The sequence below is a fragment of the Scyliorhinus canicula genome, chromosome 6 (assembly GCF_902713615.1).
Source record: "Scyliorhinus canicula chromosome 6, sScyCan1.1, whole genome shotgun sequence".
Lineage (NCBI taxonomy): Eukaryota > Metazoa > Chordata > Chondrichthyes > Carcharhiniformes > Scyliorhinidae > Scyliorhinus > Scyliorhinus canicula.
In genome coordinates, this window is record NC_052151.1 from 52,365,068 (window position 1) to 52,386,151 (window position 21,084).

Genomic DNA, 21,084 nt, shown 5'->3' on the forward strand with positions numbered 1-21,084 from the left:
TCGGGTGCTGGCAGAATTCGTGGCGCGAGCGGGCCCCCAGGGCCCTGGGGGGTGCCCCCACGGTGGCCTGGCCCGCGATCGGGGCCCACCGATCGGCGGGCGGGCCAGTGCCGTGGAGGCGGAAGAGACGCACCGGCGCATGCGCGGACTGTCGAAGGCCTTTCGGCCAGCCCCGACGCCGGGCGGCGGGCGTCAAAGGCCGTTGGTGCCGGTTTTGGTGCCAGTCGGCATGGCGCCAACCACTCTGGCACGGGCCTAGCCCCTAAAGGTGCGGAGAAGTTTGCAGCTTTGGGGAGGCCCGACGCCGGAGTGGTTGGCGCCACTCCGCTATGCCGGGACCCCCCGCCCCGCCGGGTAGGGGAGAATCCCGGCCCTGGTCTCTTTTGTGTCTCTCCCCTCTCACTTTAAACCTTTGCCCTCTAGTTCTCGACTCTATCTTCCAATCTTTATTTTTTTCCATTTATTGAATTCCAGCGATGACAACATTTTCAACAGAGCAGTGCACTGACTGGATGTACTGGGTTGCTGCAGCACATCAAAATGTTTTGTACAGAGTGGGGATTTTATTTAAGAGCACGCCAATTAACATGCAAAAATTCTGCCTAACACCAACACATTGTAAACAGTGTGCATGGTGCCCAGTAGCCTTTTCTCTGAAAACTATCTGCAGACGGACCAATTGGAGATGCTGTGGCCGGATTTCCCCAGTGAAGATCCCGGGCAGTGTGGGGGGGGAGGGGGGGGGGGACGCTGATCAATGTGCCCCTCGCTCACTTTGCCCCGATCACTCACTGGGACAGAGGGAGGAGGCTCACCGCCAGAGGGAGAGAGGAGTGACAGCTCGCTCTCAGCTCTGACGCTGCTGTGCCAACACAGCCCCCCCCCCCCCCCCCCAGGAGACATCCCTCAACCCCAGGCAGGACATCAGCAACCACAGGAAGATGCAGCCGCTCGGCAGCTGTGAGAGAGGGAAGGCAGGGCTCCGGAGCCAGGCTGCTGCTCGACTCACAGCAGAGTGGAGGTGAACTGGCGGGGCTGGGCTGGCTGGGGGCGGGGGCAGGTCCAGTGGCTCTGGGGTAGGGGTTGGATGGACACAGTGGATTTGGCTCTCTGGGTGGGCTGCAGTGAAGGGTGGAATCAAATCCCAGCTCTGTCCATTACTGCGATAAAGGGTGAACTAAAACAAACGGCGAGGATATCGTGGCAGAAACTTTAATGTTTTTATTAATGCAGAACGGTAAAGAAATGTAGCGGTTCAAACGGTTCCATTTGTGATGCGAGTTTTGTTTAAAACGGGAACTCGATGTCTTCTTGCAGAATGAACATTTACGGTGCAATGTGGCGTTCAGAGTATTAAGAAATGCGGAATAAATTCAATAATGTGTCTCCTGAAAATCTAACTGGGTGCTGCAAAAGGTGGAGAAGTCAACTGAAGTGTCTTCATCCCGCTGCATTTCTGTGGCTGTCAGTGTGTGTCGCTGGCCAGCTGCAGTGATTTAAAACTACATTCAGATTGCTGGAAGGACGAGGAGAAATTTGTTTCAACTAATTACATTTAAAGGCGAAGGGGCGAGGAAGAAAGAGCAAAGGACAAGCAAGAAATACGACCAATTAGAGTCAAATTGAATACAGCAACAAAAAAAAATCGAGGTTGAAAGGAATATAAAAGATCAGAAAGCGCAAGTAAGGAAAATCAACAATTTACTACTTACAGGAAGAGAAGCTGCAGACTTTTAATTATTTTATTTCAGTATTACTCAGGAGACATGGTGCTGAAGCTTTGGCTCTTGCACTGCTCAGGATTAATAAGAATGTATGGTGGCACAGTGGTTAGCACTGCTGCCTCACAGCGCCAGGGTCCTGGGTTCAATTCCAGCCTCCGGTGGCTATCGGTGCGGAGTCTGCACGTTTCCTTTTGGGACCTCCGAGACTCCCCCAATAACAGGGCATATCGGCTGCATAAGATCAGCCCTAACTGGTCAGTTTAATTTATATTTATTGCAAAAATTCAGCAATTCCACGACAATCTGAACTTGCATTTTTGCAAGGCATGTGATAGACTAGCGTCAATCATCCAGCAATGTGTGCTGGTTCACAACTCACCCATTCATTTTTCTAATAAATTTAGAGTGCCCAATTATTTCTTTTCCAATTAAGGGGCAATTTAGCGAGGCCAATCCACCTATCCTGCACATCTTTGGGTTGTGGAGGTTAAAACCCATGCAGACATGGGGAGAATGTGCAAACTCCACACGGTCAGTGACCCAGGGCTGGGATTTGAATCCGGGTCCTCAGTGCCGTGGTCCCAGTGCTAACCACTGCGCCATGTGCCGCCCCTTCAACCAACCCATTCTAACGCACTCTTAGTCACCACAAATTGCTGGCTTTTTGATGCACTCATAACTGAATTTACTCTCAACAAGTTCTGTGCCAACAAGCTGAAAGCTATCAGTAATAATGGCCTATCTACTGAATATACCATTATTTCACTGCAGAAATGCCAAAAAAAATGATGAAGAGTGATTTCTGATGTGAAGAATGCTGCATCATAATTTCCTAGGACCTTTACACAACTTCAAAGATACTCATGGCGAAAAAGGTTAGCACAAAAAAGATGCAATTACATTATTCCGTGTGGCCTATAAGCCACCCACTAGTGGGAAGGAACAAGTTTACAAGGAAATTACAGGGGGTGCAAGAATTGTAGCGAAGTTATAATGGGGGACTTTATTTTTTTCAAATATAGACTGGAAAGAAATAGGCAAGAATCCTCAGAATGTGTTCAAGAACATTTTTTCAACAGCAGTATGTTCCTAGTCCAACGAAAAAAGAGGCACTGCTCAACCTCGTTCTCGGGAATGAGGCGGGCCAAGTGGATCAAGAGTTAGCAATGGAACATTCAGAGGAAAATTATATTTGTGTCATTAGGTTTAGGAATTGGAAAGGAGAAGGAAGTATCCAGAGTCAGAATAGTTAACTGAGGGAAAGCTAACTTCAAGAGGATAAGAATGGATCTGAGTCAGATAAACTGGAATCAAAGGGTGGAAGGCAGCTCTGTAACTGAACTATGCACTGCCTTTAAAGAAGAGATTGTTTGGGCACAGTCAAAGTGTATTCCCATGAAAGGGAATGGTAGGGCAATTAAATCCAGAGCTCCCTGGATGATGAAAGAATTAAGAATCAAAGAATAAAGAACAATACCACGCAGGAACAGCCCTTCGGCCCTCCAAGCCTGCGCCGATCACATGTCCTATCTCGACCAATCACCTGTATCCTTCTATACCCTGTTTGTTCATGTGCCTATCCAGATAAGTCTTAAAGGTGGCTAACGTATCTGCCTCAACCACTTCACTTGGCAGTGCATCCAGGCCACCACCACCCTCTGTGTAAAAAACTTACCCCGCACATCTCCACTGAACCTATTACCCCTCATTTTGAACTTGTGCCCCCTTGTAATTGTCATTTCCGCCCTGGGAAAAAGACTCCAACTGTTCACCCTATCTATACCCCTAATAACTTTATAAACTTCTATCAGGTCGCCCCTCAGCCTCCGTTTCTCTAGGGAGAACAGTCCCACTTCATTCAATCTTTCCTCATAGCTAATACCCTCCATACCAGGCAACATCCTGGTAAACCTTTTCTGTACTCTCTCCAAAGCCTCCACGTCCTTCTGGTAATGTGGTGACCAGAATTGGACACAGTATTCCAAATGTGGCCTAACCAACGTTCTATATAACTGTAACATAATTTTCGAGCTTTTATACTCAATACCTCGTCCTATGAAGGCAAGCATGCCATATGCGTTCTTTACCACCATTTCCACTTGTGCTGCCACTTTTAATGATCTGTGGACCTGCACGCCCAGATCCCTCTATGTGTCTATGCTCCTGATGGTTCTGCTCCCACCTGAATTGTAGCTACTGAAATTAATCACCTGCATTAAATTCTATCTGCCCAATTTTGCAGCCTATCTATAACTTGCTATATTCTCTGACAATCTTCATCACTATGCACAACTCCTGCAATCTTAGTATCATCCACAAACTTGCTAATCAGACCTGCTACGTTTTATTCCAAGTCATTTATATATATTACAAACAGCAGAGGTCTCAGTATTGATCCCTGTGGAACACCACTAGTTACAGACCTCCATTCGGAAAATCACCCTTCCACTGCTACCCTTTGTCTTCTATGGCCATGCCAGTTCTGAATCCATCCAGCTAGTTCACCCCTGACCCCAGGTGATTTAATATCTTGCACCAGCCTGTTATGAGGGAACTTGTCAAATGCTTTACTAAAGTCCTTGTAGACAACATCCGCAGCCCTTCCCTCGTCAATCATTTTTGTCAACTCCTCAAAAAGCTCAATTACATTAGTGATCACAAGGAAGGAGGAAAACTGTGCTAATGACAGTTATCAGGTGGATAATACAACTGAGAATTCAGCTTGGGTACAGAAGGTCAGAGGGGAATGAAAAAACAAAGAAGAGAAGCAAAGAGAGAGTATGAAAAGTTACTGTCAACGAGCATAAAAGGAAACCTAAAAGTCTTCTTTGGGAAATCAATCACAAAAGGAGGAGTGGGGTTGATTACGAACCAAAAGGGATTTGCGAATGGAGGCATGGGGCGCGGCTGAGGTATTAAATTAATACTTTGCATCTGTTTTTAACCAAGAAACAAGATTTGTTCAGAGGAGGCAGTTCAGATACTTGAAGGGCTTAAAATCGATAAGGAGGAGGTATTAGATTGTCTGTATTTAAAGTTGATAAGCCACTAGAATGGGATGAGATGCTTCCCAGGATACTAAGGATAGTGAGAGTGGAAATTGCAGGGACACAGGCCATAATTTTGCAATCTTTCTTAGACTCAAGGGTTGTGCCAGAGGACTGGAGAATTGCAAATGTTGCACCTTCAAAAAAGATTGTAACGGTAGGCCCAGCTGCTAAAGGCCAGTCAATTTAACCATGGTAGATTCTAGAAACAGGGCAGCACGGTAGCTCAAGTGAATAGCATAGTGGCTTCACAGCGTCAGGGTCCCAGGTTTGATTCTTGGCTGGGTCACTGGCTGTGCGGAGTCTGCACGTTTTCCTCGTGTCTGCGTGGGTTTCCTCCGGGTGCTCCGGTTTCCTCCCACAGTCCAAAGACATGCAGGTTAGGTGGATTGGCCATGATAAATTGTCCTTAGTGACCATAAAGGTTAAGAGGGGTTATTGGGTGATGGGGATGGGGTGAAAGTGAGGGCTTAAGTGGGTCGGTGCAGACTTGATGGGCCGAATGGCCTCCTTCTGCACTGTATGATCTGTGTTCTATGTTCTAATAAGAAACGATAATTCAGGACAAGATGAATGGTTACTTTGACAAAAGCTGGTTATTTAAGGAAAGCAAGCCTGGATTTGTTAGGGGCAAATCATGTTTAGCTAACTTGCTTGAATGTTTTGATCAGGTAACAGATGGTTGATGAGGTTGATGAGTTCCTCGAAACCTTTGATTAAATGCCACACAATAGACTTGCAAGCAAAGTTAGAGTTCAGAGAAAAAAAGGAGCAAGAGAAACATGAATATTTGCTGAGCAATAGGAAACAATGGTTAATAGAAGTCTTTTTGACTGGAGCAAGGTTTAGAGTGGAGTTTGCCAGCTGTTAGAACTCTGCTGTTCCTGGTATATATTAATACAGTGTTAATCCCTGATTATTTTGCTGTCAGTCCAGATTCAATAAAATCTGAGATGGATTTGCAGGTATCATATCATTTAATAATAACTAACTTGCAAGGCTGACTCAATCCATAGGACCCCAGGACACACACACTGTCTTCTGCAGAGCCCCGGATAAAGAGACCCTCAGAACAAAGGAACACTGGAGATATACTTCAAATTACATCAAGATTCGCATACAAACTTCCCATTGGTCATTTTACACACCTCCTGACCTGGTCATATATCCTAATTGGCTCACTTATCCTGGGCCCCTTTTTACCCAGCATCCTTTTCACTATTCTCCCCACGAGGCAAAGCTCCCCTCCCCCTTCCTAGCCATGCTGTGCTCATCCCTTTGTTCTCTGTCTGTGAACACATTTCCCTCAGAGTCCTATTGTCCATCATATTCGTTTGTTCACTTCCTCAACAGTAAGAAGTCTTACAACACCAGGTTAAAGTCTAACAGGTTTATTTTGAATCACTAGCTTTCGGAGCACTGCTCCTTCCTCAGGTGAATGAAGAGGTGGGTTCCAGAAACATATATATAGACAAAGTCAATGAAGCAAGACGATACTTTGAGTGAAAGTCTTTGCAGGTAATTAAGTCTTTACAGGTCCAGATGGAGCAACTGGAGAGAGGGATAATCACAGGTTAAAGAGGTGTGAATTGCCTCAAGCCAGGATAGTTGGTAGGATTTCACAAGCCCAGGCCAGATGGTGGGGGGGGGGTGAATGTAATGCGACATGAATCCAAGGTCCCGGTTGAAGCTGTACTCATGTGTGCGGATCTTGGCTATAAGTTTCTGCTCAGTGATTCTGCATTGTCGCGCATCCTGAAGGCCGCCTTGGAGAACGCTTACCCGAAGATCAGAGGTTGAATGCCCTTGACTGTTGAAGTGTTTCCCGACTGGAATGGAACATTCCTACCTGGCAATTGTCGCGCAATGTCTGTTCATCCGTTGTCGCAGTGTCTGCATGGTCTCGCCAATGTACCACGCTTCAGGACATCATTTCCTGCAGCGTATGAGGTAGACAACGTTGGCCGAGTCGCACGAGTATGTACCATGTATCTGGTGGGTGGTGTTCTCACGTGTAATGGTGGGACCCATGTTGATGATCTGGCACGTCATGCAGAGATTGACATGGCAGGTTTGTAGTGTTGTGGTCGCTGTTCTCAAGGCTGGGTAGTTTGCTGCAAACAATGGTCTGTTTGACATAGACCTTGGTGTACAGGACACACTTTCAAAATTTGTGGACTATACAAACTCAATGTTTTGTGAACTATGAGTAGGATAGTATAGAACGTCAAAAGGTTGGTGCAGTGGGCGGACAAATGGTGAATTAAATTTAATTCATGCCAGAGAAGTGTTAAATGATTTATTTTGGTAGGAAGAATGCAGAGGGGCATTGCAAAATAAGGGCTACAGTTGCAGGAGCAGAAAGACCTGGGTGGATACGTGCATAAATCATTGAAAGTGTCCGGACTGGTTAAGAAAGTAGTTAATAAAGCCTCTGGCATCCTATGCTTTATTAATAGTGACACAGAGTACAAAAACATGAGGTCATGTTAAATTTGTACAGGACACTGGTCCCGTTGTGGGTGCCACACTTCAGGAAGGATGTAAAGGAAAGTGAATAAAAAATTCACATGAATGGTTCCAGGGATAAGGAACGTCAGCTGCCCAGATAGATTGGAGAAGTTGGGATTGTCTTCCTTGGCGAAGGGAAGGTTAAGAGGAAATTTTATAGAGGTATTCAAAATCATGAGGGGCCTGGACGGAGTAGATTGGGAGAAGCTGTTTTTGTTGGTGGAAGGAACAATTTTTACATAGAATTTACAGTGCAGAAGGAGGCCATTCAGCCCATCGAGTCTGCACCGGATCTTGGAAAGAGCACCCTACCCAAGGTCAACACCTCCACCCTATCCCCATAACCCAGTAACCCCCCCCAACACTAAGGGCAATTTTGGACACTAAGGGCAATTTAGCATGGCCAATCCACCTAACCTGCACATCTTTGGACTGTGGGAGGAAACCGGGGCACCCGGAGGAAACCCACGCACACACGGGAAGGATGTGCAGACTCCGCACAGACAGTGGCCCAAGCCGGAATCGAACCTGGGACCCTGGAGCTGTGAAGCGATTGTGCTATCCACAATGCTACCATGCTGCCCCAAATTCAAGGTAATTGGCAAAAGAAGGAATGACAGCTTGAGGAAAATCTTTTTTGCGCAGCGAGTGGTTTGGGTCTGGAATGCACTGCCTTAGAGTGTAGATGTATGGTCAGCCAAGGCACTGAAGAGGAAGTTGTATTATTGTCTCCGATAAAGAAGAATGTGCAGGGCTATAGGGTGAAGGCAGGGGAAAGGCACTTGATGAATTGTTCCTTCAGAGAACCAGCACACACACAATGGGATGAATGGGGAAGTGGTGGTGTAGTGGTATTGTCATTGTACTAGTAAACCAGAGACCCAGAGGTTCTGGGGACCCTGGTTCAAATCCCGCCACTGCAGATGCTGAAATTTGAATTAAATAAAAATCTGGATTTAAAAGTCTAATTATGACCATGAAACCCATTGCCGATTGTCATAAAAGTTCACCTAGTTAACTAATGTCATTTAGGGTAGGAAATCTACTGTCCTTACCTGGTCTGTCCTACATGTGACTCCAGCCCTACAGCAATGCGGGTGACTCTTAACTGCCCCCTCAAGGGTAGAGATGGGCAATAAATGCAGGCACAACCTGCGACGCCCACATCCTATGAACGAATAAAAGAAAAAAATCTCTGATTCTGTAATGATCTTAACTCCGTCCCCTCTGTTCAAACCAATGGCAAGATCAAGCTTGCTGGTTTGATGCCTCTGAGATCACCAAAACGCTCAAATAGACGATTGCAGAAAGGCACTGGAGTGCTCAGAATCAATAAAATATTAATTGCTCAGAGGCTTGTTAGGAGCCATTCAAGTCTTAAAGAAATAAAAGAAGTGTTTAGGCAGAGGTTCTGATTTCCTCCAAACTGATATTTTGTGTATAATAATGGCCCAGATTTTGCAGTCAGATACAAAGCGATGCCACTTGTCACCACCTCAGAAGCTAATAACTGCAATTACTACAAATAAAAAAATAGCAGGTTCAGGAGCATGCATGGCATGATCTATCTCCATGTTTCAGATTGGAGCCATTGCTGTTAAATAACTGGTTATTCCATTCTGCGATGGGGCCCGCTCCTTTGGATGAGTGCTCAACCGTGGCCATGATTCTTTTTTTTTTCAAATATAAATTTAGAGGACCCAATTCATTTTTTCCAATTAAGGGGCAATTTAGCGTGGCCAATCCACCTACCTTGCACATCTTTGGGTTGTGGGGGTGAAACCCACGCAGACACGGGGAGAATGTGCAAACTCCACACGGACAGTGACCCAGAGCCAGGATCGAACCTGGGACCTCGGCGCCGTGAGACTGCAGTGCTAACCCACTGCGCCACCGTGCTGCCCTCGTGGCCATGATTCTAACAATTCTCCACTATGCTTGCGGTGGCATATTCTAATTCTTCCCACTGCAAATCGTGGCATCGCTTTGCCATGGTCACTGGAAGAGCACAAAGGTCCAAATGCATAATGTTCATTGTCAGTATTGCAGCTTTTGGACTTCATCACATAGAAAATTACATGAACATTATGTAACTATGTTGTGCAAATTAAATAGGATGAGGAAGGAATGTCCTGGCAAATAACATGATCCAGATAGTTTAATTCTGTTTCTCTATCTATAAATGCTGGCAGTTCAGTAGGAAATAGGTTTCTTTTAATAAGTGGATAGTGATATTGAAGGTTTCAATGATAGATGTATGGATGAGGAAATAGGCAAAATATGCAGACATACGTCATTGATTGTTTTCTGATTTCTATTCTACATCCATCTCTCTCTCTCATAAATACCTCATACTCCGCTGCTCTGTTGAATTGATTTGTGAATTTCTCAGTACACTTGTTTGCTTGTCTTTTCTGTAATGCTTCTCCTGCATTCTTGATCATTAATTTTACCCTTATTCACCCCTTTCCACAGGAAATAAATGAAAAAGAACAATAAAGCGTACTTTTAACAATCAGCGGTGACACGAGGGAGTGCACTGAGAGAAGCTGAGGCAAACGGCGCAGAGAAAGCCCAAGGGAAAGTGGTAAGAAATATAAAGCAAGCAGCAGACTGTGTGAAGACAATGCAGCCGTGCTAAATGAAGCAGCATACTTGTCAAGCAGGGTAGCAACTAATGAAGCACGAGGGAAAGTGAGCAGTAAGGTGGGGAAATCACCGACAGTTCTGCATCAGAGTGAAGTAGTTGTGAAATCTTGTATCAAAATTATATTCAATAATTCGTGGTAATTTTATGAATGGGTAACATACAAGGTTCCATCCAGGCTTGTTTTGAAGAGGTTGAAGATAAATCAAACCCACAGTGGTAAAAGAATACTTGCGGTTATTAGTTCTATTATTTAGCCATGGGTTTTATTTGAAGATTTTGCCGCAATATAAATTAATAACATTGCAGCTTTGTTTGAAATTAATTTATTTGCTTTCAAGGCTTTTTTTTATACTCTCCCACGAATCTTTGAGATCTGCTGAGGTTGGTAGTTGTAAAGTGGTTTTCATTGTAAAACCACGGGGTATAATTACTAATATAACATTTGGTTGAAAGAGTACATGGCCTGGCCTATTATTTGTATGCTACTTGGTAATTGAGGGGTGACCTTCTCACGGAAAACCCTACCGCTGTGTGAGAAATGGAAAGGTGACTGAGCATTACAAACAGGACATTCTGCTGGTCAGAGTGCTTGGGTTTTAATGTATCATAGAATTTACAGTGCAGAAGGAGGCCATTCGGCCCATCGAGTCTGCACAGGCTCCTGGAAAGAGCACCCTACCCAAGGCCAACACCTCCACCCTATCCCCACAACCCAGCAACCCCACCCAACACCAAGGGCAATTTTGGACACTAAGGGCAATTTAGCATGGCCAATCCACCTAACCTGCACATCTTTGGACTGTGGGAGGAAACCGGAGCACCCGGAGGAAACCCACGCACACACGGGGAGGATGTGCAGACTCCGCACAGACAGTGACCCAAGCCGGAATCGAACCAGCGGTATCGCTGCTACATGGAAAATAAAATTCCAGTTTCTGACGCCAAAATCGCGGCAAATGTAGATTTGACGCCAAATTGCAATTCTCCGTCACCTCGACAGCGGCGTCAATGCATTCCTGAAAGCATGTACAGTAAACACTGTTGCATATCATTAGCAGACCTGACCCGGTATTCTCCAGGGCCTCCACTATTCTCATCCTCCAATGGGCCGAGTTCCCGATGGCAAGGTTCACTGTGCTTTTAAAAAGTGTGAAACTGGCATCATGGCTGATGGTGGGAGAGAGAGGAGGTAGGACGCTGAGAGGAGTGACTGTGGAAAGCAGGGCCGGACACTGGCTGGGGTGGGTGGGGTGGGTGGGGTGTCTCTGCCAGGGCTGGGATGACCCCCGACGGTACTGGGGCAGTGTCCAGTTGTGGACCACCATCACTGCAGCCTGAAAAGCATCCATCTTGTTGTGCACCCATTGACCACCCACCTTGGTGCCTGGTACTGCAGAGTGACACTAGCCGAATGGGTGCCCCAACCCCCACCCAACCCTCCACCTAACCCCTCCCCCACCCTGCTGTCAGCCGCCAGCAGCCCATCCAGGGAAATACCCACTGTAGCCCCAATGGGGTGCTGGCTGGGGGGCCGTGGTGCATTCCCATTGCAAGGGTCGTGCCAGGCAACGGTACCCCGGCATCAGGGACAGGTGCCAGAGCCCCCCCCCCCCCGACAGGTCCAGGGGTGTGGGGGTGGGGGTGGAAACATGTGGGGCAGAGTGCCAACCGGGGCCACTATGTAGGCGGGTGTACAGGGTTGGGCACGGGAATATGCACCATACTGACACATTGGCCTTTCACCCACTACAGACAATGGAAATTGGAATTCAACCAGAAATGGTGGCCTTCCTCCTAGTCGTCGCAGCACTGGGGGGTGCCCTGCGGCTGTACGAGTTGGAGCTGCTCGGGGAGGAGGAAGCTGCAGCAGCGGAGTGTGCTGCAGAAGGTCAGAAGGCAGCCACCCAGGGTGGAGGGCCGGCCGCCCAACAGGCCGAGGAGGAGGAGGTGCCAAGGAGGTGGCATGAGGCCCCATGTGTACCGGCACCACCTGTCATTCGAGGACCTGTCGGACTGACATGCCGGTGGAGACTCCGGCTGAGCAGTGAGACAGGGTGACATATCTGCCAGATCATGGCACACCTGGCACCGCGGGGCTATAGGGGAGGTCCCCCGCTCCCAGTGGCCATCAAGGTGACAGTCGCCCTGAACCTTTATGCCATGTCCAGGTGGCTCTGGCCTGTGAGACGGCAACCCTGTTCTGGGCCTCGGCCAGTGCCCCCACAGAAAGCCCCAAGCCTTGGATACGTAGATCCATAACCAAAACCATTGCCCCCGATGTCTCCATCATGGGCGGCACCTGTGTGGTGTTGGCCTGGATGGCATGTATTGTTGGCATCGCCTCCTGCTGCTGTATGCAGTTGGACTTCTCCATCTGCACCTGCAGTGCTGATGCTCGCCGACAGCCCCTCATGGCTGTGCAAATGCATCTCCACGATTGATGGGAATGTCCGTTCCTGAAGGCCGAAACCCATCTGGATGGCAACTAGTCTGTGGGGTCGGCTTGCCCTCCACCTGCTATAATGGATCAGCTGTGTGGTGAGAACCAGATGGTGTCCCAGGAGCCTCTTCACTAACATGCCCAACCAAAGTGAGTGTCTCTTCGATGGTGGGGGGTGTTGCAGGCATGATGCAGCTCCAGGGTCTCCTGAGTCTGGGTGGAGCTGGTGTTCGAGCTGCTCTCATCACTGCTCGGCACACGGGGTGGGGGGGGCTCTGGCTGTGGCACTGGCTGGCGGCGGGGGATGCCAGATTAACCTGTCCCATCTCCAGTGCTGAGGGTGGGGGTAAGGGCGGTATGGGGGTGAGGGTTGGGGTGAGGTGGTTTGGGGGTGAGGGTGGTGTTGGGGTGGTTTGGGGGTGAGGGTGGTGTTGGGGTGGTTTGGGGGTGAGGGTGGGGTGAGGTGGTTTGGGGGTGAGGGTGGGGGTGAGGTGGTTTGGGGGTGAGGCTGGGGGTGAGGTGGTTTGGGGGTGAGGGTGGTGTTGGGGTGGTTTGGGGTGAGGGTGGTGTTGGGGTGGATTGGGGGTGAGGGCAGTATGGGGGTGAGGGTAGTGGTGAGGTAGTTTGGGGTGAGGGTGTGGGTGAGGCGGTTTGGGGGTGAGGGTGGGGGTGAGGTGGTTTGGGGTGAGGGTGGGGGTGAGGGTGGGGGTGAGGTGGTTTGGTGAGGGTGGAGGTGAGGCGGTTTGGGGGTGAGGGTGCTGTTGGGGTGGTTTGGGGGTGAGGGTCGTGTTGGGGTGGTTTGGGGGTGAGGGTGGTGTTGGGTTGAGGTGGGGGTGAGGCGGTTTTGGGGTGAGGGTGGGGGTGAGGGTGGTATGGGGTAAGGGTGGGGCTGAGGTGATTTGGGGGTGAGGGTGGGGGTGAGGACGGTATGGGGGTGAGGGTGGGGGTGAGGGCGGTATGGGGATGAGGGTGGGGGTGAGGTGGTTTGGGGTGAGGGTAGTGTTGGGGTAAGGTGGTTTGGGGGTGAGGGTGTGGGTGAGGTGGTTTGGGGGTGAGGGTTGGGGTGAGGCGGTATGGGGGTGAGGGTGGGGGTGAGGTTTGAGAGTGAGGGTGGGGTTGAGGGCAGTATGGGGGTGAGGGTGGGGGTGAGGTGGTATGAGGGTGAGGGTTGGGGTGAGGTGGTTTGGGGGTGAGGGTGGGGGTGAGGTGGTTTGGGGTGAGGGTGGGGGTGAGGGTGAGGGTGGGGGTGAGGTGGTTTGGGGGTGAGGGTGGGGGTGAGGTGGTTTGGGGTGAGGGTGAGGGTGGGGGTGAGGTAGTTTGGGGGTGAGGGTGGGGGTGAGGGCGGTATGGGGATGAGAGTGGGGGTGTGGTGGTTTGGGGGTGAGGGTGGTGTTGGGGTGAGGTGGTTTTGGGGTGAGGGTGGGGGTGAGGTGGTTTGGGGGTGAGGGTGGTGGTGGGGTGGTTTGGGGCTGAGGGTGGAGGTGAGGTGGTTTGGGGGTGAGGGTGGGGGTGAGGTGGTTTGGGCGTGAGTGTGGTGTTGGGGTGGTATGGGGGTGAGGTGGTTTGGGGGTGAGGGTGGTGTTGGGGCGGTGTGGGGGTGAGGTGGTTTGGGGGTGAGGTGGTTTGGGCGTGAGTGTGGTGTTGGGGCGGTATGGGGTGAGGTGGTTTGGGGGTGAGGCGGTTTGGGGGTGAGGGTGGGGGTGAGGTGGTTTGGGGGTGAGGGTGCTGTTGGGGTGGTTTGGGGGTGAGGGTCGTGTTGGGGTGGTTTGGGGGTGAGGGTGATGTTGGGGTGAGGTGGGGGTGTGGCGGTTTTGGGGTGAGGGTGGGGGTGAGGGTGGTATGGGGTGAGGGTGGGGGTGAGGGCGGTATGGGGATAAGGGTGGGGGTGAGGTGGTTTGGGGATGAGGGTGGTGTTGTGGTAAGGTGGTTTGGGGGTGAGGGTGTGGGTGAGGTGGTTTGGGGGTGAGGGTTGGGGTGAGGTGGTTTGGGGGTGAGGGTGGTATGAGGGTGGGGGTGAGGTGGTTTGGGGGTGAGGGTGGTGTTGTGGTAAGGTGGTTTGGGGGTGAGGGTGTGGGTGAGGTGGTTTGGGGGTGAGGGTTGGGGTGAGGCGGTATGGGGGTGAGGGTGGGGGTGAGGTGCTTTGAGGCTGAGGGTGGGGTTGAGGGCAGTATGGGGGTGAGGATGGGGGTGAGGTGGTTTGGGGGTGAATGTTGGGGTGAGGTGGTTTGGGGGTGAGGGTGGGGGTGAGGTGGTTTGGAGGTGAGGGTGGGGGTGAGGTGGTTTGGAGGTGAGGGTTGGGGTGAGGTGGTTTGGGGGTGAGGGTGGGGGTGAGGTGGTTTGGGGGTGAGGGTGGTATGAGGGTGGGGGTGAGGTGGTTTGGGGGTGAGGGTGGTGTTGTGGTAAGGTGGTTTAGGGGTGAGGGTGTGGGTGAGGTGGTTTGGGGGTGAGGGTTGGGGTGAGGCGGTATGGGGGTGAGGGTGGGGGTGAGGTGGTTTGAGGCTGAGGGTGGGGTTGAGGGCAGTATGGGGGTGAGGGTGGGGGTGAGGTGGTTTGGGGGTGAATGTGGGGTGAGGTGGTTTGGGGGTGAATGTGGGGTGAGGTGGTTTGGAGGTGAGGGTGGGGGTGAGGTGGTTTGGGGGTGAGGGTGGGGGTGTGGTGGTTTGGGGGTGGGGGTGAGGGTGGGGGTGAGGTGGTTTGGGGTGAGGGTGAGGGTGAGGGTGGGGGTGAGTTGGTTTGGGGGTGAGGGCGTGGGTGAGGGCGGTATGGGGGTGAGGTGGTTTGGGGGTGAGGTGGTTTGGGGGTGAGGGTGGGGGTGAGGTGGTTTGGGGGTGAGGCGGTTTGGGGGTGAGGGTGGGGGTGAGGTGGTTTGGGTGTGAGGGTGCTGTTGGGGTGGTTTGGGGGTGAGGGTCGTGTTGGGGTGGTTTGTCGGGTGAGGGTGATGTTGGGGTGAGGTGGGGGTGTGGCGGTTTTGGGGTGAGGGTGGGGGTGAGGGTGGTATGGGGTGAGGGTGGGGCTGAGGTGGTTTGGGGCGAGGGTGGGGGTGAGGGCGGTATGGGGATAAGGGTGGGGGTGAGGTGGTTTGGGGGTGAGGGTGGTGTTGTGGTAAGGTGGTTTGGGGGTGAGGGTGTGGGTGAGGTGGTTTGGGGGTGAGGGTTGGGGTGAGGCGGTATGGGGGTGAGGGTGGGGGTGAGGTGCTTTGAGGCTGAGGGTGGGGTTGAGGGCAGTAAAGGGGTGAGGATGGGGGTGAGGTGGTTTGGGGGTGAATGTTGGGGTGAGGTGGTTTGGGGGTGAGGGTGGGGGTGAGGTGGTTTGGAGGTGAGGGTGGGGGTGAGGTGGTTTGGAGGTGAGGGTGGGGGTGAGGTGGTTTGGGCGTGAGTGTGGTGTTGGGGCGGTATGGGGGTGAGGTGGTTTGGGGGTGAGGTGGTTTGGGGGTGAGGGTGGGGGTGAGGGCGGTATGGGGGTGAGGGTGGGGGTGAGGGTGGTTTGGGGGTGAGGGTCATGTTGGGGTGGTTGTGGTGTTCTTTGTGTTGCTAAATCCAGGATGGTTGGCGTAGTGTTCACAAAGATTACAAAATAGCTTTAACTTGAACAAAGCTACAAATTTATTAACACGACTTAATTTAATTCAACACTTAATCATATATAATACACAGGTGATACTTAAGATATAATCTACACCCATCTACTACTAATCTCTACATTGTTATAAACTATGATCTTCTCTCACTCACACTATCTTTCCTTCAATCTGTATTATAGCTATCTCCTTCACTTCTCTCCCTTGACAAGGCATAGCATCAATATCATATACTTGTAACTCTATCTCCCTCTAGCGGCTGACCTGGACATTTCATTAACCCTTGCAGTGCTTACATTTGTGACAATGTCACATCCCCTTTTCTTTGAAAAAAAAGTTATAAACTTTATGACCTTATAAACATAACAGGAGCGAGCATGAATCATTAACTTGTTATTATTTTTACAGTCAGTTGGGAAAATAACTGTTAAGTCACAGTGTTGATGGGCAGCACGATGGTGCAGTGGTTAGCACTGCTGCCTCACGACACCGAGGTCCCAGGTTTGATCCCGGCTCTGGGTCACAATGCGTGAGGAGTTTGCAATTTCTCTCCGTGTTTGCATGGATTTCGCCCCCACAACCCAAAGATATGCAGGGTAGGTGGATTGGCCACGCTATATTGTCCCTTAATTGGGAAAAATGAATTGGGCGCTAAATTTTTAAAAAAGGCACATTGTTGGCGACAAATGAATAGTTGTTACAGTCATTACAAATGTAAGCTATTCGGTGGTCTCTTCGTTCTAGTTGATCTTCTCAGAGTTTCGTCAAAGTATGCGATTGATTTTCCAAATTGTCTTGCTGCTTTGGTGACAAGGAAGGATTAAGAAAGTCAGTGGGCGGGAATCAGCGGGAATCGGCAGGGCAGGCATCTCCGGCGCCTAGGAGTGGCATGAACCACTCCGGCGTCAGGCTGCCCCAAAGGTGCGGATTCCTCTGGAACTTCAGGGGCTAGACTGGCGCCGGAGTGGTTTGCGCCATGCCCGTTGGCGCGGACGGTGCTTGGCACCATGCCAACCGGCGCCGAAGGGACTCCACCAACTGGCGCGAGTTGGCGCATGCGTGGGAGTGCCAGCGTGTTCTGGCGTCATCCCACCGCATACGCAGTGGGGATCATCTCTGCATCGGCCGAGCACCACAGCGGCCGAAGCAGAGTAATAGAATGACCCCCGCACAGGCCCGCCCGCGGATCAGTCGGCCCCAATCGCGGGCCAGGCCACCGCGGGGGCACCTGCCGCGGCGAGATCCCCCTGCGCCCCCCCCCCCCCCCGAGGACCCCGGAGGCAGCCCGCGCAGCCAGGTCCTGCCCGCAAATACCTGGTGTAATATACACCGGCGGGACTGGCCGAAAACTGTCGGCCACTCGGCCCATCGCGGGCCGGAGAATCAGCGGGGGGGGGGGGGGGGGGGGGCGCGCAAGCTGCCGCCATCCGGCACGGTGTGATTCCCGCCCCTGCCAAATCCCCGGTGCTGGAGAATTCGGCAGCCAGCGGGGGCGGGATTCACGCCGTCCCCCAGTGATTTTCCGACCCGGCTTTGAAGATGTCATCCTGCGCAAAAATGTTTTGAGCTTTAAATAGAACACAATGTTTTATTTGCAATAGTGCTCTTCTATTTCTTCTGACCATGGAACCTTGTTCAGTCGGAAATCAGTACGATCTCGGTGCAACTTGTCTTAGAATTTTAGCTATGTGTTGCCATCCAGTGCAACATGAATTTACAGTGCAGAAGGAGGCCATTCGGCGCATCGAGTCTGCACCAGCTCTTGGAAAGAGCACCCTACCCAAGGTTAACACCTCCACCCTATCCCCATAACCCAGTAACCCCACCCAACACTAACGGCAATTTTGGACTCTAAGGGCAATTTATCATGTCCAATCCACATAACCTGCACATCTTTGGACTGTGGGAGGAAACCGGAGCACCCGGAGGAAACCCACGCACACACGGGGAGGATGTGCAGACTCCGCACAGACAGTGACCCAAGCCGGAATTGAACCTGGGACCCTGGAGCTGTGAAGCGATTGTGCTATCCACAATGCTACCGTGCTGCCCTTTTAATTCTAACAAAGTTTTTGTGTGCTTGTCATAGCTTTCTTTTTGTTTCTGTTTTCGTAATCTTGAGCGGTTGTGTATCCTTTGATGATCCATATCTGGAATAATTATCTCATGTAACGTGGTGCGAATCTTTCTACCCATTAACACCTGGCAGTCGATAATCCAGATCACAGTGGTGTGGCTCTGTACGTCAACAGTGCCAAAAATAAATCTTTGTTATCGATTGCTTTATGGAACAGTTTTTTCACAATTCCTACGCCTTTCTCTGCTTTGCCATTTGATTGCGGATACAATGGGCTTGAGGTGATGTGAGTAAAATTATACCTTTCTGCAAATTGTGTCCACTCCCAGCTTGTGAAGCAAGGACCATTATCAGAGACAATGTGTAATGGTATCCCGTGACATGTAAAAATGGATTTTGCTGCACGTATGACAGATCTTGTCATTGAATCAGTCAGCGTTATCACCTCGGGGTAGTTGGAATAATAGTCGATGATGGCTAGATAGTCATGACTTTTAAAGTATAACAGATCCATACCAACTTTGATCCATGGATTGGTGATAAGTTCACTTTCTTCCATACTTTCTTGGCATTGCATGATTGGTGCATTTGCTTCTTTGAGGTATTTGATGACTGGTTAGGGGCTGGTTTAGCACAGTGGGCTAAACATCTGGCTTGTAATACAGAACAAGGCCAGCAGCGTAGGTTCAATTCCCGTACCGGCCTCCCCGGACGGGCGTCTCTCAATGATCGTTGAACCGCTCAGCTGTGGCGCCAGTTCCGCTGTCGTGAAAGTCCACAAAATCTGCGTCGGCGTCAACATATATGTCGGAATTCTCCGGTCGGCGATCGGCCAGAGAATCCATTTTTATGTCGGAATCGGGGGTGGCACTGTTTTTCCGATGCTCCGCCCCCTCAAGAAACGGCATTCTCGCCACCAGGACAGCCTCAGTTACTAATCAGCTATTTTGCTGGGAGGGGCAGCTGGTTTTCAATCAGTCGTGCCAGATTGGCTTCAGCAGTCACAGGATGTGGAATTTTACGCTCGCTGAAGAGACCGGAGAGGTCACTCTCAATCTTGCTTTTTGAATTAAACAGTTTTTCATTGAAGACCCTCGTCAGCTTCTGCTCCGCCCCCGATGGGCCGAGTCCCCGACAGCGTCGGTCGCGTGTCCTCTCACTTTTTGGGGACCTGGTGTGGCGGCTGCGGACTGTGCCACCATAGTCGGGGGGCGGGGGGGAGCCGTTCTGCTAGCAGAGGGGGCTTTGACGGGGGCTGGGGGGATTGGTGGGGGGGTGGTCCGAGGGTGGCGAGGGGGTTGACAGCGGGACAGTTTTAGACAGCCCGGGTCCGTGCATGGCCGACGCCATGTTGTACGGTGCGGCCGCCACAGGCCGCTGTCGTGCGCATGCTCGGCCTCAGACCCGGCAATTCTGTGTCCGTATCAGCAGGTAAAGTTGAGGGCTTTACGTGGCGCTGCTGCTGGCTACCCACCGGGCGGAGCATCGGTGCGTAGGTACCGCCGGCTTTTGGGTCATAAGACCAGACAGATCCTGTGGACACAGGCGCAGTATCGGAGAATCCAGCCCTTCGTCTCAGAAATGGAGAATCCTGCCCCAAATGTTTTTATTGAACGGGAAATTGAAGCCATAAACCATAATACATTGAACAAGTTCACACAGTGCAGTCCAATATTTTTCAGGATTTTATTTACAAAGGAAAGCCAGTAATGCAGAATTGGATTGAAACTACAGCACAGAAACTAGTTCTTGACCCCCTCTGATTTATGCTTGTGTGTACATGCCTTCTCTCATACAACCCTTCTCTCATTTTTAGTCCCAAAAAGATATTTGAACATGGAAAATGCTTTGCTGTAAATCACTTTTAAGGCAGAAAGGGAAGGATAATATAAAATTAATATTGGGAAAGAGTTGGAAAATGGAATTACAGTGGATAGCTTCTACTACAACCCACATTTATGAAGCACCTCTATCATAGAAAAATGTCCCAAGGTGCTTCACAGACAATTGGCTCCGATCAAAGATGGAGATGTCAGAAAATAACTAAAAACTTGACTAAACAAGTGAGTTTTAAAGAAGGTCTCGAAGGAGGAGAGAGAGCTGCTGAAATGTAAAGTTTTAGTGAGGAAATTTGAAAGCCTTAACAATTGAAGGCACAACTGTGGGCATCAAAAGGAATGGGGAAACACAAGAAGCCAAATTAGAGAAACAAAGAGTTATTGGTAGGTGACAGAGCTAAAGAAACCCACAGGCAATACAGCAGGGGCCAATAGATCAGGGGCAGGATTCTCTGACCCTCTGCACTGGAATCGCGCCCGGCGCGGGAGAGGAGAATAACTGTTCATGCCGGAAATCCGGCATGACGGCGTTTCCGTGATTCTCCACGAACCCGCCAGTCGCGTCCGCATTGCCGCCGCGGCGCCGGTCGGGAGCCACTGAAAGGCCCCTGCGGCGATTCTCCGCGGTCAATCGGCCGTACCCCCGCTGAGTTCTGCTGATTCCCACCGGCGTGGTTCTAACCTGGTACCACCCGGCGGGAAATCGGACCCACGACCATGGTGGACATCCTGATGGGATGGCCAGGGGGGTATCTGACTTCGGAGGGGGCCTCCACGGGGTCCAGGACTGCGATCGAGGGCAAGCGATTCGCCGACGCCCGTGATCTGGAGGGGGGCCCACCGTAGGTCTCCGCCATGTTGCTCAGCACTGGCGCGGAGACAGCAACCACTTGCATGCGCTGGCCCGGAAACAGCCATCACGCACATGCGCGGATGTGCGCAGGCCGTGCAGGGCCGCTTTTTGGCGCCGGAGCAGCGCGCAGCACTCCGATGCCATGCTGCACCCCGAGGACCGCTGAATTGCTGGGCCCATTGATGCCGGCGTACACCACTCCAGTGTTTACGCCGGCATCAACACTTAGCCAGGATTTCGGAGAAAGATCTCGGTCCGGATCTCAGCTTTCCAATCCAGCCATATCCTGTCTTGAATGGTGGTAGACAATCAAACAACTAGCTGGAGGAAGAGGTTCCCTAAATATCCTCCCCCTCAACGATGGGAG

General features: G+C 51.0%; 1 protein-coding gene across 5 annotated transcripts in view; it reads left to right on the plus strand.

The window, feature by feature from the left end:
- The first annotated feature begins 922 nt into the window (after window positions 1–922).
- The window catches only part of mrap2a (melanocortin 2 receptor accessory protein 2a), a 53,019-nt gene continuing 32,857 nt past the window's right edge, over window positions 923–21,084 (plus strand). For 3 of the 5 annotated variants that reach the window (XM_038798778.1, XM_038798782.1, XM_038798783.1), the window contains exons 1-2: window positions 923–1,021; window positions 9,758–9,869. The gene's annotated coding sequence lies outside the window, so the exon portion shown is untranslated. Of the gene's footprint in view, window positions 1,022–1,153; window positions 1,684–2,518; window positions 2,600–9,757; window positions 9,870–21,084 lie in introns of those variants that run through there. The other 2 variants (XM_038798781.1, XM_038798779.1) reach the window with 2 other exon arrangements.